Genomic DNA, 16,140 nt, shown 5'->3' with positions numbered 1-16,140 from the left:
GGCAGGTGGGCTCTCCTCATCCTCCGCTGTAAGTACAAGCGCTTCTGTGCCCTCTTGACCAGTGCCGTAGTGTTCATAGTCCAGGTGAGGTCTTCTGTGATGTGGACCCCCAGGAATTTGGTGGTGCTGACCACCTCCACAGCTGAGCTGTTGATGATCAGTGGAGCGTGGTGAGGCTGTTTTTTCCTGAAGTCGACGATGATCTCCTTCATCTTCTCCTCATTCAGGATCAGGCTGTTTTCTCTGCACCAGCCCACCAGCTGCTCCACCTCCTCTCTGTAGTCCAGGTCGTTGTTGTCTCTGATGAGCCCCACCACCGTTGTGTCGTCTGCTGACTTCACGATGTGATTGGTGGTGAACCTGAGGACGCAGTCGTGTGTCATCAGGGTGAACAGCAGGGGGCTCAGGACGCAGCCCTGAAGGGAGCCTGTGCTGAGGGTGATGACATCAGAGGTGTTCTGTCCGACCCGGACTGACTGAGGTCTGTTGCTGAGGAAGTCTAGCAGCCAGTTGCGAAGGGGGGTGTTGAAGCCCAGGTGTTCCAATTTTCCTACCAGATGCTGTGGGATGATGGTGTCAAACGCTGAGCTGAAGTCCAGGAACAGCCTCCGCACATGGGTGTTCTTCTCCTCCAGGTGAGCCAGGCTCAGGTGAAGAACGGAGGAGATGGCGTCCTGAGTGGAGCGGTTTTGCCGGTCGGCAAACTGGAACGGGTCAAATAATAGGGGGAGTCTGGAAACGATGTGACCTTTAAGCAGCCTTTCGAAGCACTTCATCATAACCGGAGTCAGTGCAACAGGCCGGTAATCATTAAATGAGGTGATTTGAGGTTTCTTCGGCACCGGAATGATGGAGGCAGTCTTAAAGCACGCCGGCACTGTGGCTTGGCCCAGCGAGGTGTTAAAAATGTCTGTGATGACCCCAGCCAGATGACTTGCACATTCCCTGAACACACGCCCAGGAATGTTGTCGGGGCCAGGGGCCTTACAGGGGTTGACTCTCCTCAGGGTCTTCAACACATCGGCGGAGTCAAGGCAGAGTACCTCCTCTTCCTGATGGGGGACAGTTTTAACTGCTGGAGTGCCGTTTAGTGCCTCGAACCTCCCAAAGAAGTTATTTAGACCATTTAGAAAGTCAGCATCAACTACACCCACCGGGGGGGGGGGGGGGGGGAGAGTGAGTTGTAGTCTGTAATCGCCCGTATGCCTTGCCACATACTCCTGATGTTTTTGACGTCGTGGAAACGATCCTGAAATTTTCGACTGCGGTCTCGCTTCGCTATCCTGATGGCACGGTTCAAGTTGGCTCTCGCTGTCCTCAGTGTCTCCTTGTCGCCAGACTTGAAGGCAGAGTTCCGCGCTCGTAGCGTTTGACGTACCTCCTCAGTCATCCAGGGTCGTTGGTTGCCCCGGGTGATGATATTCTTAGTGGTGCTGACGTCCTCGGTGCATTTGTTGATGTAGGCTGACACAGTCATGGCACACGCATGTCTAATCTACATCGGGAAAACTGGGAGGGAGGGAGGGAGGCAGGCAGGGAGGCAGGCAGGGAGGCAGGCAGTGTCTGTCTGTTGAGGTTTTCACCTTGTTCTTCTCCTGCTGAAGTTCTAACTGGACGTCCATCAGTTTGGTTCTCAGCTCGTCATTGGCGGCCTGAAGGGCGTCCGTTCGCTCCGCCTTGGCCCGCCCTGCCGGAGCTCGTTTGGACATCTCTTACTCGAGTCTCGCCCGGTCGTCAGTCAGAGATCACAACATTTGTACCTGGAGAGCACAAACGCAGCGCTGTTTTCCACTGGCTTCGAACTCAACTTCAATCGGTACCGTAACTTACAACATCATAAACATAGAACTAGCTTGACTTATTCATTGAATAAATGCATTTGGTTCTTCAAAACTGCATCACGCAACATAGCGTGACCGAGACGGCCGTTATCCACCTGCGTGAAGTTATTTGGTGAAATGAATGAGATGTTTAAGACACCATCGTTCTGTCTCTATGTAGATGAAGGGAAATAATCGATTGCTGAAGGTCCAAAGGTGTTGTGATAAACAAATAAACATATTAGTGATTAGTGACATATTTGTGATAAACATATTAGGCAGGATAATCACATATGTTAACGTGACTGCCCACACTGTATTTATTTATGGTTATTTGTTAAATCGAGTACTGTTAGACATGAAATAGGAAGTGTTTAACATAAATGGAAGACGAAAGGGGTACTCACCATTGTAGCTCCTGCTGGTCAATGATACGAGCCTCTTCTTGCAGTGGAAAACGTACAGCCAACAAACACCGTGGAACCTAAAGGAATGAAATTAAACATTAACATTTAGCCTCAACCAACATTCACAGATACAACGCAACGCAAACTACACAAACGTAAATCTTTTTAAACACAATGAGTTGTACTTACCGTGTACGCTCTAGACGGTCCACTTGCAAGCAGAAAATAAAGATATTTCTGTTGATAATCGTCGTGTTTGTATCCGGTGTCTCGCTCAAGGCCATTGCGCCCACAGATTTGAATTTTGGCGAGAGTTCAGCCTATTGACGTCATTTCCGCGGTGTAATACCCGCATATCTGAAACGGCAAAGTTAAGAGTAGAGTTAAATAAAGTTTTTAGTCAACGCAATAATTTACAACCGTTGACCAGTCGAAATAATCGTCGAAATTTGGCGTCTGTGGCTGGAAGCAGACGCCGAGTTCGACATTCCTCCCAAACGCCACACTCCCTCGCTTTTCAGGGCTAAAAAAAAACAGTTGTAATTACCTTGTACGCTCTAGACGGTCAAGTTGCAAGCTGAAAACAAAAATATTTGCCTTGTTAGTCATCGTGTTACTAACCGCTGTGTCTTGTTTGCCAGAATTGCCGCTTTCCTACTTCCTGTTGCAAGCCACGCCCACGGATTATAATTTTGCCGTGAGTTCCGCCTATTGACGTCATGTCCGCGTCACATGACTGCGACGTAATATTATCTAAAACTGTTTGTGCGGTATTGTGTTGTTCTGTGCGGTATTGTGTTATTCTGTGCGGCGTCGTGTTGTTCTGTGCGGCGTCGTGTTGTTCAGTGCGACGTCGTGTTGTTCAGTGCGGCATGGTGTTGTTCAGTAAGGCATGGTGTTGTTCAGTGCGGCATGGTGTTGTTCAGTGCGGCATAATGTTGTTCAGTGCGGCATGGTGTTGTTCAGTGCAGGATGCTGTTGTTCAGTGCGGCATGGTGTTGTTCAATGCAGGATCGTGTTGTTCAGTGCAGCATAATGTTGTTCAGTGCAGCATGGTGTTGTTCAGTGCGGCATGGTGTTGTTCAATGCGGCATGGTGTTGTTCACTGCGGGATGGTGTTGTTCAATGCGGGATCGTGTTGTTCAGTGCGGCATGGTGTTGTTCAGTGCGGCATGGTGTTGTTCAGTGCGGCATGGTGTTGTTCAGTGCGACATAATGTTGTTCAGTGCGGCATAATGTTGTTCAGTGCGGCATGGTGTTGTTCAGTGCGGCATGGTGTTGTTCAGTGCGGCATGGTGTTGTTCAGTGCGGCATGGTGTTGTTCAGTGCAGGATGGTGTTGTTCAGTGCGGCATGGTGTTGTTCAATGCGGCATGGTGTTGTTCAGTGCGGGATGGTGTTGTTCATTGCGGCATGGTGTTGTTCAGTGCGGCATGGTGTTGTTCAATGCGGCATGGTGTTGTTCACTGCGGGATGGTGTTGTTCAATGCGGGATCGTGTTGTTCAGTGCGGCATAATGTTGTTCAGTGCGGCATGGTGTTGTTCAGTGTGGCATGCTGTTGTTCAGTGCGACATAATGTTGTTTAGTGCGGCATAATGTTGTTCAGTGCGGCATAATGTTGTTCAGTGCGGCATGGTGTTGTTCAGTGCGGCATGGTGTTGTTCAGTGCGGCATGGTGTTGTTCAGTGCAGGATGGTGTTGTTCAGTGCGGCATGGTGTTGTTCAATGCGGCATGGTGTTGTTCAGTGCGGGATGGTGTTGTTCAGTGTGGGATGGTGTTGTTCAGTGCGGCATGGTGTTGTTCAGTGCGGAATGGTGTTGTTCAGTGCGGCATGGTGTTGTTCAGTGCGGCATGGTGTTGTTCAATGCGGCATGGTGTTGTTCAGTGCGGGATGGTGTTGTTCAGTGCGGCATGGTGTTGTTCAGTGCGGCATGGTGTTGTTCAGTGCGGCATGGTGTTGTTCAGTGCGGCATGGTGTTGTTCAGTGCGGCATGGTGTTGTTCAGTGCGGCATGGTGTTGTTCAATGCGGCATGGTGTTGTTCAGTGCGGGATGGTGTTGTTCAGTGCAGGATGGTGTTGTTCAGTGCGGCATGGTGTTGTTCAATGCGTCAGTGCGGCATAATGTTGTTCAGTGCGGCATGGTGTTGTTCAGTGCGGCATGGTGTTGTTCAGTGCGGCATGGTGTTGTTCAGTGCAGGATGGTGTTGTTCAGTGCGGCATGGTGTTGTTCAATGCGGCATGGTGTTGTTCAGTGCGGGATGGTGTTGTTCAGTGCAGGATGGTGTTGTTCAGTGCGGCATGGTGTTGTTCAGTGCGGAATGGTGCTGTTCAGTGCGGCATGGTGTTGTTCAGTGCGGCATGGTGTTGTTCAGTGCAGGATGGTGTTGTTCAATGCGGGATCGTGTTGTTCAGTGCGGCATGGTGTTTTTCAGTGCGGCATGGTGTTGTTCAGTGCGGCATAATGTTGTTCAGTGCGGCATGGTGTTGTTCAGTGCGGCATGGTGTTGTTCAGTGCGGCATGGTGTTGTTCAGTGCGGCATAATGTTGTCCAGTGCGCCATAATGTTCAGTGCGGCATGGTGTTGTTCAGTGCGGGATGGTGTTGTTCAGTGCGGCATGGTGTTGTTCAATGCGGCATGGTGTTGTTCAGTGCGGGATGGTGTTGTTCAGTGCAGGATGGTGTTGTTCAGTGCGGCATGGTGTTGTTCAATGCGGCATGGTGTTGTTCAGTGCGGGATGGTGTTGTTCAGTGCGGCATGGTGTTGTTCAGTGCGGCATGGTGTTGTTCAGTGCGGCATGGTGTTGTTCAGTGCGGCATGGTGTTGTTCAGTGCGGCATGGTGTTGTTCAGTGCGGCATGGTGTTGTTCAGTGCGGAATGGTGTTGTTCAGTGCGGCATGGTGTTGTTCAGTGCGGGATGGTGTTGTTCAATGCGGGATCGTGTTGTTCAGTGCGGGGTGGTGTTGTTCAGTGCAGGATGGTGTTGTTCAGTGCAGGATGGTGTTGTTCAGTGCGGCATGGTGTTGTTCAATGCAGGATCGTGTTGTTCAGTGCAGCATAATGTTGTTCAGTGCAGCATGGTGTTGTTCAGTGCGGCATGGTGTTGTTCAATGCGGCATGGTGTTGTTCAGTGCGGGATGGTGTTGTTCAGTGCGGCATGGTGTTTTTCAGTGCGGCATAATGTTGTTCAGTGCAGCATGGTGTTGTTCAGTGCGGCATGGTGTTGTTCAGTGCGAAATAATGTTGTTCAGTGCGGCATAATGTTGTTCAGTGCGGCATGGTGTTGTTCAGTGCGGCATGGTGTTGTTCAGTGCGGCATGGTGTTGTTCAGTGCGGCATGGTGTTGTTCAGTGCAGGATGGTGTTGTTCAGTGCAGGATGGTGTTGTTCAATGCGGCATGGTGTTGTTCAGTGCGGGATGGTGTTGTTCAGTGCAGGATGGTGTTGTTCAGTGGGCATGGTGTTGTTCAGTGCGGAATGGTGTTGTTCAGTGCGGCATGGTGTTGTTGAGTGCGGCATGGTGTTGTTCAGTGCAGGATGGTGTTGTTCAATGCGGGATGGTGTTGTTCAGTGCGGGATGGTGTTGTTCAGTGCAGGATGGTGTTGTTCAGTGCGGCATGGTGTTGTTCAATGCGGCATGGTGTTGTTCAGTGCAGGATGGTGTTGTTCAGTGCGGCATGGTGTTGTTCAATGCGGCATGGTGTTGTTCAATGCGGCATGGTGTTGTTCAGTGCGGCATGGTGTTGTTCAGTGCGGCATGGTGTTGTTCAGTGCAGCGTAATGTTGTTCAGTGCGGCATGGTGTTGTTCAGTGCGGAATGGTGTTGTTCAGTGCGGGATGGTGTTGTTCAGTGCGGGATGGTGTTGTTCAGTGCGGCATGGTGTTGTTCAGTGCGGCATGGTGTTGTTCAGTGCGGGATGGTGTTGTTCATTGCGGCATGGTGTTGTTCAGTGCGGCATGGTGTTGTTCAGTGCGGCATGGTGTTGTTCAGTGCGGCATAATGTTGTTCAGTGCGGCATAATGTTGTTCAGTGCGGCATGGTGTTGTTCAGTGCGGGATGGTGTTGTTCAGTGCAGGATGGTGTTGTTCAGTGCGGCATGGTGTTGTTCAATGCGGTATCGTGTTGTTCAGTGCGGCATGGTGTTGTTCAGTGCGGCATGGTGTTGCTCAGTGCGGCATGGTGTTGCTCAGTGCGGCATGGTGTTGTTCAGTGCGGCATAATGTTGTTCAGTGCGGCATAATGTTGTTCAGTGCGGCATAATGTTGTTCAGTGCGGCATAATGTAGTTCAGTGCGGCATAATGTTGTTCAGTGCGGGATGGTGTTGTTCATTGCGGGATGGTGTTGTTCATTGCGGCATGGTGTTGTTCAGTGCGGCATGGTGTTGTTCAGTGCGGCATGGTGTTGTTCAGTGCGGGATGGTGTTGTTCAGTGCAGGATGGTGTTGTTCAGTGCGGCATGGTGTTGTTCAATGCGGCATGGTGTTGTTCAGTTCGGGATGGTGTTGTTCAGTGCGGCATGGTGTTGTTCAGTGCGGCTTAATGTTTTTCAGTGCGGCATGGTGTTGTTCAGTGCGGCATGGTGTTGTTCAGTGCAGCATAATGTTGTTCAGTGCGGCATGGTGTTGTTCAGTGCGGAATGGTGTTGTTCAGTGCGGCATGGTGTTGTTCAGTGCGGCATGGTGTTGTTCAGTGCGGCATGGTGTTGTTCAGTGAGGCATGGTGTTGTTCAGTGCGGGATGGTGTTCAATGCGGGATCGTGTTGTTCAGTGCGGCATGGTGTTGTTCAGTGCGGCATGGTGTTGTTCAGTGCGGCATGGTGTTGTTCAGTGCAGCATGGTGTTGTTCATTTCGGCATAATGTTGTTCAGTGCGGCATAATGTTGTTTAGTGCGGCATGGTGTTGTTCAGTGCGGGATGGTGTTGTTCAGTGCGTTATAATGTTGTTCAGTGCGGCATGGTGTTGTTCAGTGCGGCATGGTGTTGTTCAGTGCGGCATGGTGTTGTTCAGTGCGGCATAATGTTGTTCAGTGCGGCATAATGTTGTTCAGTGCGGCATGGTGTTCAGTGCGGGATGGTGTTGTTCAGTGCGGGATGGTGTTGTTCAGTGCGGCATGGTGTTCAATGCGGAATGGTGTTGTTCAGTGCAGGATGGTGTTTTTCAGTGCGGCATGGTGTTGTTCAGTGCGGCATAATGTTGTTCAGTGCGGCATGGTGTTGTTCAGTGCGGCATGGTGTTGTTCAGTGCGGCATGGTGTTGTTCAGTGCGGCATGGTGTTGTTCAGTGCGGCATAATGTTGTTCAGTGCGGCATGGTGTTGTTCAGTGCGGCATGGTGTTGTTCAGTGCGGCATAATGTTCAGTGCGGCATAATGTTGTTCAGTGCGGCATGGTGTTGTTCAGTGCGGGATGGTGTTGTTCAGTGCAGGATGGTGTTGTTCAGTGCGGCATGGTGTTCAGTGCGGGATGGTGTCTTTCAGTGCGGCATGGTGTCGTTCAGTGCGGCATAGTGTCTTTCAGTGCGGCATGGTGTCGTTCAGTGAGGCATGGTGTTGTTCAGTGCGGCATGGTGTTATTTAGTGCGGCATGGTGTTGTTCAGTGCGGGATGGTGTTGTTCAGTGTGGCATGGTGTTCAGTGCGGCATGGTGTTGTTCAGTGCGGTATCGTGTTGTTCAGTGCGGTATCGTGTTTCTCAGTGCGGTATCGTGTTGTTCAGTGCAGTATCGTTGTGTTGTTCGTATTGTGTTGTGTTGTTCGTAATGTGTTGTGTTGTTCGTATTGTGTTGTGTTGTTCATATTGTGTTGTTCATATTGTGTTGAGTTGTTCGTATTGTGTTGTGTTGTTCGTATTGTGTTGCCTTTAACACTTAGCCTCTAACACTTAGCCTCTAACACTTAGCCTCTAGCATCTAGAAGGTAAATAAATAGGAAGGAAGGACTCACCGGTGACGTCTTCGCCCACGTCCAAGCGTTGTACTTTGTATTTTCATCCTTCTGACAGTGGAAAACATAGCCAACAAACACCGTGGAACCTAAACGAATGAAAGAAAACTATCATTTGGCCACAACCAACATTCACAGATACAACACAATGTGACGTGCGGGGTTGAGGTTAAAGGTTGAGTGAAGGGCCCTCGTTTTAAACTACTTTTTTTGAAAAGGATTGGGAACAAGTAAGACGTATTTAATTTATTTAATGGGAAGTAGTAAGAGCTATTGAATTTAATCTATGTATTATATTCTATTGTATTGTATTCTGTTGTATTCTTTTGGATTGTATTCACACTAACCCCACTAAAACTTCAGCCCACAAAAACTCGACTCTGGCGCCTAGCCTCTGGCACTTAGCCTCTAACACTTAGCCTTTAACACTTAGCCTTTAACACTTAGCCTTTAACACTTAGCCTTCAACACTTAGCCTAGAAGGTGAATAAATAGGGTTAAAGGTTGAGTGAAGGGACCTCGTTTTAAACTACTTTTTTGAAAAGGAGTGGGAACAAGTAAGACGTATTTAATTTATTTAATGGGAAGTAGTAAGACTTATTAAATTTATTTAATCTACTTTTCTTCCCAGGCAAAATTTGATGTGCTGCAATTCCAAATTTCCAAAGTGAATGAAGGAATGAAGTCCTTTAAATTATGATTTTGTATAAATACTAGGCATTAACACAAAATCGACGTCACAAAACGGGCAGACTTTACTTGTTTGAAAAGGACTGGTTACAAGACAGACTTTTTTAATTTATTTAATGGGAAGAAGACTTATTTAGTTTAATTGATCTATTTTTGTTCCCTGGCAAAATTCGATTTGCTGCAATTCCAAATTTCCAAAGTGAATGAAGGAAAGAAGTCGTTTAAATTATGATTTTGTTTAAATACTAGGCATAGACACAAAATCTACGGCACAAAATGGGCAGACTTTACTTGTTTGAAGAGGACTGGTTACAAGACAGACTTTTCTGATTTATTTAATGGGAAGAAGACTTATTTAGTTTATTTAATCTATTTTTGTTCCCTGGCAAAATTGGATTTGCTGAAATTGTATTTTGCCAAATCTTGCCTTGAGACCTGATAGGAAGTATTAAACGCTTAGTTAAATCAATACAAGTTGGTAATAAGAGCGAGTAATGTTGGTTGAACCGATGAATGAAGGTTGAAAGCAATTTAAATTATGACTTTGTATAAATACTAGATATTAACAGAACATCTACTGCGCGAAATGGGCAGAGTTTACTTGTTTGAGAAGGAGTGGCTTATTCAAAACTAAGATTTATTTAATCTGTTTGTTCCCAGGCAAAATTGGATGTGATGCAATTCCAAATTTCACCACATGATGGTGCCCAATTTTGACTTCATAGGACATATTAAACACTTAGCTTGTTATTATGTTCAAGGTAATCAGATTTGTTTATTATTCTAATGGCCTCTTCAAAACTATTCTGGATTACTACTTTGGATCTATTCTACATTACTTGGCAACAACATACTCTGTAACAGATTAGGCAGTATAATCATATATGTTAACTTGAGAGTGCCCACACTCAATCTACTTATCGTGATGTGTTAAATCAATTACTGTTAGACATTATTTGTCTGATAATCTACCAAATCTTTGAATTGAAGAATTTGTGATTTAATTAATAGCTTGTTCAGGGTAATCAGACTTGTATATAATTCTAATGGCCTTCTTTTGAAAACTATTCTGAATTACAACTTTGGATCTTATATTACTTTGCAACAATCTACTCGGTGACAGATTAGGCAGTATAATCACATATGTTAACTTCAGTGCCCACACTGTATTTATTTATGGTTATTTGTTAAATCAAGTACTGTTAGACATGAAATAGGAAGTGTTTAACATAAATGTTATGGCTACTCACCATTGTAGCTCGCTCCTGGTCAATGATACGAGCCTCTTCTTGCAGTGGAAAACTTGCAGCCAACAAACACCGTGGAACCTAAAGGAATGAAATTAAACATTAACATTTCGCCTCGACCAATTTTCACACGTACAACGCAACGCGGCTACACTTCTGCTATTACAAACGTAAATCTCCTTAAACACAATGAGTGTTACTTACCGTGTACGCTCTAGACGGTCCAGTTGCAAGCAGAAAATAAAGATATTTCCGTTGATAATCGTCGCTGCTCAGTGGCTCACGGCCATCGCGCCAACAGATTTGAATTTTGGCGGAGGTTCGGGCAATTACGTCATATCCGCGGCACATGACTGCGACGTAATACCCGCTTATCTGAAACGGCAGTTAAAAGTAGAGTTACATCAAGTTTTCTTGGAACCTAAACGAATGAAAGAAAACTATCATTTGGCCACAACCAACATTCACAGATACAACACAACGTGCGGGGTTGAGGTTAAAGATTGAGTGAAGGGCCCTCGTTTTAAACTACTGTTTTGAAAAGGAGTGGGAACAAGTAAGACGTATTTAATTTATTTAATGGGAAGTAGTAAGACTTATTAAATTTATTTAATCTACTTTTCTTCCCAGGCAAAATTTGATGTGCTGCAATTCCAAATTTCCAAAGTGAATGAAGGAATGAAGTCCTTTAAATTATGATTTTGTATAAATACTAGGCATTAACACAAAATCGACGTCACAAAATGGGCAGACTTTACTTGTTTGAAAAGGACTGGTTACAAGACAGACTTTTTTAATTTATTTAATGGGAAGAAGACTTATTTAGTTTAATTGATCTATTTTTGTTCCCTGGCAAAATTCGATTTGCTGCAATTCCAAATTTCCAAAGTGAATGAAGGAAAGAAGTCGTTTAAATTATGATTTTGTTTAAATACTAGGCATAGACACAAAATCTACGGCACAAAATGGGCAGACTTTACTTGTTTGAAGAGGACTGGTTACAAGACAGACTTTTCTGATTTATTTAATGGGAAGAAGACTTATTTAGTTTATTTAATCTATTTTTGTTCCCTGGCAAAATTGGATTTGCTGAAATTGTATTTTGCCAAATCTTGCCTTGAGACCTGATAGGAAGTATTAAACGCTTAGTTAAATCAATACAAGTTGGTAATAAGAGCGAGTAATGTTGGTTGAACCGATGAATGAAGGTTGAAAGCAATTTAAATTATGACTTTGTATAAATACTAGATATTAACAGAACATCTACTGCGCGAAATGGGCAGAGTTTACTTGTTTGAGAAGGAGTGGCTTATTCAAAACTAAGATTTATTTAATCTGTTTGTTCCCAGGCAAAATTGGATGTGATGCAATTCCAAATTTCACCACATGATGGTGCCCAATTTTGACTTCATAGGACATATTAAACACTTAGCTTGTTATTATGTTCAAGGTAATCAGATTTGTTTATTATTCTAATGGCCTCTTCAAAACTATTCTGGATTACTACTTTGGATCTATTCTACATTACTTGGCAACAACATACTCTGTAACAGATTAGGCAGTATAATCATATATGTTAACTTGAGAGTGCCCACACTCAATCTACTTATCGTGATGTGTTAAATCAATTACTGTTAGACATTATTTGTCTGATAATCTACCAAATCTTTGAATTGAAGAATTTGTGATTTAATTAATAGCTTGTTCAGGGTAATCAGACTTGTATATAATTCTAATGGCCTTCTTTTGAAAACTATTCTGAATTACAACTTTGGATCTTATATTACTTTGCAACAATCTACTCGGTGACAGATTAGGCAGTATAATCACATATGTTAACTTCAGTGCCCACACTGTATTTATTTATGGTTATTTGTTAAATCAAGTACTGTTAGACATGAAATAGGAAGTGTTTAACATAAATGTTATGGCTACTCACCATTGTAGCTCGCTCCTGGTCAATGATACGAGCCTCTTCTTGCAGTGGAAAACTTGCAGCCAACAAACACCGTGGAACCTAAAGGAATGAAATTAAACATTAACATTTCGCCTCGACCAATTTTCACACGTACAACGCAACGCGGCTACACTTCTGCTATTACAAACGTAAATCTCCTTAAACACAATGAGTGTTACTTACCGTGTACGCTCTAGACGGTCCAGTTGCAAGCAGAAAATAAAGATATTTCCGTTGATAATCGTCGCTGCTCAGTGGCTCACGGCCATCGCGCCAACAGATTTGAATTTTGGCGGAGGTTCGGGCAATTACGTCATATCCGCGGCACATGACTGCGACGTAATACCCGCTTATCTGAAACGGCAGTTAAAAGTAGAGTTACATCAAGTTTTCTTGGAACCTAAACGAATGAAAGAAAACTATCATTTGGCCACAACCAACATTCACAGATACAACACAACGTGCGGGGTTGAGGTTAAAGATTGAGTGAAGGGCCCTCGTTTTAAACTACTGTTTTGAAAAGGAGTGGGAACAAGTAAGACGTATTTAATTTATTTAATGGGAAGTAGTAAGACTTATTAAATTTATTTAATCTACTTTTCTTCCCAGGCAAAATTTGATGTGCTGCAATTCCAAATTTCCAAAGTGAATGAAGGAATGAAGTCCTTTAAATTATGATTTTGTATAAATACTAGGCATTAACACAAAATCGACGGCACAAAATGGGCAGACTTTACTTGTTTGAAAAGGACTGGTTACAAGACAGACTTTTTTAATTTATTTAATGGGAAGAAGACTTATTTAGTTTAATTGATCTATTTTTGTTCCCTGGCAAAATTCGATTTGCTGCAATTCCAAATTTCCAAAGTGAATGAAGGAAAGAAGTCGTTTAAATTATGATTTTGTTTAAATACTAGGCATAGACACAAAATCTACGGCACAAAATGGGCAGACTTTACTTGTTTGAAGAGGACTGGTTACAAGACAGACTTTTCTGATTTATTTAATGGGAAGAAGACTTATTTAGTTTATTTAATCTATTTTTGTTCCCTGGCAAAATTGGATTTGCTGAAATTGTATTTTGCCAAATCTTGCCTTGAGACCTGATAGGAAGTATTAAACGCTTAGTTAAATCAATACAAGTTGGTAATAAGAGCGAGTAATGTTGGTTGAACCGATGAATGAAGGTTGAAAGCAATTTAAATTATGACTTTGTATAAATACTAGATATTAACAGAACATCTACTGCGCGAAATAGGCAGAGTTTACTTGTTTGAGAAGGAGTGGCTTATTCAAAACTAAGATTTATTTAATCTGTTTGTTCCCAGGCAAAATTGGATGTGATGCAATTCCAAATTTCACCACATGATGGTGCCCAATTTTGACTTCATAGGACATATTAAACACTTAGCTTGTTATTATGTTCAAGGTAATCAGATTTGTTTATTATTCTAATGGCCTCTTCAAAACTATTCTGGATTACTACTTTGGATCTATTCTACATTACTTGGCAACAACATACTCTGTAACAGATTAGGCAGTATAATCATATATGTTAACTTGAGAGTGCCCACACTCAATCTACTTATCGTGATGTGTTAAATCAATTACTGTTAGACATTATTTGTCTGATAATCTACCAAATCTTTGAATTGAAGAATTTGTGATTTAATTAATAGCTTGTTCAGGGTAATCAGACTTGTATATAATTCTAATGGCCTTCTTTTGAAAACTATTCTGAATTACAACTTTGGATCTTATATTACTTTGCAACAATCTACTCGGTGACAGATTAGGCAGTATAATCACATATGTTAACTTCAGTGCCCACACTGTATTTATTTATGGTTATTTGTTAAATCAAGTACTGTTAGACATGAAATAGGAAGTGTTTAACATAAATGTTATGGCTACTCACCATTGTAGCTCGCTCCTGGTCAATGATACGAGCCTCTTCTTGCAGTGGAAAACTTGCAGCCAACAAACACCGTGGAACCTAAAGGAATGAAATTAAACATTAACATTTCGCCTCGACCAATTTTCACACGTACAACGCAACGCGGCTACACTTCTGCTATTACAAACGTAAATCTCCTTAAACACAATGAGTGTTACTTACCGTGTACGCTCTAGACGGTCCAGTTGCAAGCAGAAAATAAAGATATTTCCGTTGATAATCGTCGCTGCTCAGTGGCTCACGGCCATCGCGCCAACAGATTTGAATTTTGGCGGAGGTTCGGGCAATTACGTCATATCCGCGGCACATGACTGCGACGTAATACCCGCTTATCTGAAACGGCAGTTAAAAGTAGAGTTACATCAAGTTTTCTTGGAACCTAAACGAATGAAAGAAAACTATCATTTGGCCACAACCAACATTCACAGATACAACACAACGTGCGGGGTTGAGGTTAAAGATTGAGTGAAGGGCCCTCGTTTTAAACTACTGTTTTGAAAAGGAGTGGGAACAAGTAAGACGTATTTAATTTATTTAATGGGAAGTAGTAAGACTTATTAAATTTATTTAATCTACTTTTCTTCCCAGGCAAAATTTGATGTGCTGCAATTCCAAATTTCCAAAGTGAATGAAGGAATGAAGTCCTTTAAATTATGATTTTGTATAAATACTAGGCATTAACACAAAATCGACGGCACAAAATGGGCAGACTTTACTTGTTTGAAAAGGACTGGTTACAAGACAGACTTTTTTAATTTATTTAATGGGAAGAAGACTTATTTAGTTTAATTGATCTATTTTTGTTCCCTGGCAAAATTCGATTTGCTGCAATTCCAAATTTCCAAAGTGAATGAAGGAAAGAAGTCGTTTAAATTATGATTTTGTTTAAATACTAGGCATAGACACAAAATCTACGGCACAAAATGGGCAGACTTTACTTGTTTGAAGAGGACTGGTTACAAGACAGACTTTTCTGATTTATTTAATGGGAAGAAGACTTATTTAGTTTATTTAATCTATTTTTGTTCCCTGGCAAAATTGGATTTGCTGAAATTGTATTTTGCCAAATCTTGCCTTGAGACCTGATAGGAAGTATTAAACGCTTAGTTAAATCAATACAAGTTGGTAATAAGAGCGAGTAATGTTGGTTGAACCGATGAATGAAGGTTGAAAGCAATTTAAATTATGACTTTGTATAAATACTAGATATTAACAGAACATCTACTGCGCGAAATGGGCAGAGTTTACTTGTTTGAGAAGGAGTGGCTTATTCAAAACTAAGATTTATTTAATCTGTTTGTTCCCAGGCAAAATTGGATGTGATGCAATTCCAAATTTCACCACATGATGGTGCCCAATTTTGACTTCATAGGACATATTAAACACTTAGCTTGTTATTATGTTCAAGGTAATCAGATTTGTTTATTATTCTAATGGCCTCTTCAAAACTATTCTGGATTACTACTTTGGATCTATTCTACATTACTTGGCAACAACATACTCTGTAACAGATTAGGCAGTATAATCATATATGTTAACTTGAGAGTGCCCACACTCAATCTACTTATCGTGATGTGTTAAATCAATTACTGTTAGACATTATTTGTCTGATAATCTACCAAATCTTTGAATTGAAGAATTTGTGATTTAATTAATAGCTTGTTCAGGGTAATCAGACTTGTATATAATTCTAATGGCCTTCTTTTGAAAACTATTCTGAATTACAACTTTGGATCTTATATTACTTTGCAACAATCTACTCGGTGACAGATTAGGCAGTATAATCACATATGTTAACTTCAGTGCCCACACTGTATTTATTTATGGTTATTTGTTAAATCAAGTACTGTTAGACATGAAATAGGAAGTGTTTAACATAAATGTTATGGCTACTCACCATTGTAGCTCGCTCCTGGTCAATGATACGAGCCTCTTCTTGCAGTGGAAAACTTGCAGCCAACAAACACCGTGGAACCTAAAGGAATGAAATTAAACATTAACATTTCGCCTCGACCAATTTTCACACGTACAACGCAACGCGGCTACACTTCTGCTATTACAAACGTAAATCTCCTTAAACACAATGAGTGTTACTTACCGTGTACGCTCTAGACGGTCCAGTT

At 42.8% G+C, this 16,140-nt stretch overlaps 1 protein-coding gene and 1 long non-coding RNA gene across 3 annotated transcripts in view; one reads left to right on the top strand and one right to left on the bottom strand.

The window, feature by feature from the left end:
• The window catches only part of LOC148385801 (janus kinase and microtubule-interacting protein 3-like), a 141,666-nt gene that overhangs the window by 23,806 nt on the left and 101,720 nt on the right, over positions 1-16,140 (top strand). The window lies entirely within an intron of this gene.
• LOC148385813 (uncharacterized) lies at positions 662-10,465 on the bottom strand. 2 transcript variants are annotated; one of them, XR_015863163.1, is made up of 8 exons: positions 10,308-10,465; positions 10,107-10,184; positions 8,167-8,255; positions 2,775-2,804; positions 2,417-2,584; positions 2,228-2,304; positions 1,584-1,760; positions 662-1,464 (listed from the first exon to the last, which is right to left on the bottom strand). It is a non-coding gene; the product is annotated as an uncharacterized LOC148385813 (long non-coding RNA). The 2 variants fall into 2 exon arrangements; XR_015863162.1 differs by having other exon boundaries at positions 662-1,760; positions 10,308-10,464.

Source organism: Syngnathus floridae, chromosome 15, assembly GCF_059516105.1.
Source record: "Syngnathus floridae isolate MCC-2025c chromosome 15, RoL_Sflo_1.0, whole genome shotgun sequence".
Classification (NCBI taxonomy): domain Eukaryota; kingdom Metazoa; phylum Chordata; class Actinopteri; order Syngnathiformes; family Syngnathidae; genus Syngnathus; species Syngnathus floridae.
Note: the sequence above shows the minus strand (reverse complement) of the source record. Positions and strands in the feature narration are given on the sequence as shown.